The sequence below is a fragment of the Gavialis gangeticus genome, unplaced genomic scaffold (genome assembly GCF_001723915.1).
Source record: "Gavialis gangeticus isolate Ggan-Ray unplaced genomic scaffold, GavGan_comp1, whole genome shotgun sequence".
NCBI lineage: Eukaryota > Metazoa > Chordata > Crocodylia > Gavialidae > Gavialis > Gavialis gangeticus.
In genome coordinates, this window is record NW_017728993.1 from 60,682,213 (window position 1) to 60,682,950 (window position 738).

General features: G+C 67.6%; 1 protein-coding gene across 5 annotated transcripts in view; it reads right to left on the minus strand.

The window, feature by feature from the left end:
• Positions 1–738, minus strand: part of RALGPS2 (Ral GEF with PH domain and SH3 binding motif 2) — a 252,496-nt gene that overhangs the window by 127,073 nt on the left and 124,685 nt on the right. The window lies entirely within an intron of this gene.

A 738-nucleotide genomic window follows, 5' to 3' on the forward strand; every position in this document is an offset into this window, starting at 1 on the left:
GGGGGGGGGGGGGGGAAGAGGCCCCTCCCCCACCCATGCCCAGTGCCCAGCATTGAAGCTGCTCGCAGCCTGCGTGGGACTGCCTGTGCCTGCTCCAGACAGCCCCATGTGGGCTGCAAGTGCCTGCAGCATGGGGCACCAGCTGTGGGGCGGGGGAGGGGCCACTCCCCCCCAACACAGCTTTTCCCCGGGTTCCTTCCCTGCGCAGAGAAAAGCGGCCCCTTGCCTACCACATGGCCAGTGCCCCGCACTACAGCCCCCATGGGGCTGCCTGTGACTGCTCTACACAGCCCCATGTGGGCTGCAAGCACCGGCCATGAGATGGGCGAGGGGCCACTTTTCCCCACGCTCTGCACCAGCTTCTTCCCTGCTGGCAAACAGGGGGTCAGGGCCGAGCGCTGCCCCCCACCTGTACTGCAGGGCTGGGGGGCACTGGGTGTGAGCAGGTGGGGAGCCAGTGGGAGCATGGGGCCCACACTAGTGTCCCAGGGCCAGTGCCGGTGCGGTCCAGAGCAGGGTGGCAGGAGGGCAGGGTCCCAACCAGCAAGGACTCTATGAAGCTGGGCCAGACCCCACCTCCCTGCTGATGCAGCCCAGCCTGGCTCCACAGACCCTTGCCAGCCTGTGCCCTGCTCTGGGCCCCACCAGTGCTGGCCCTGGGACATTGATCCCAAGACACTGGTCCCAAGATGGTGACCAGGGGGTGGGGCACCTGTCAAGGGGTGGAGCTACCCATGC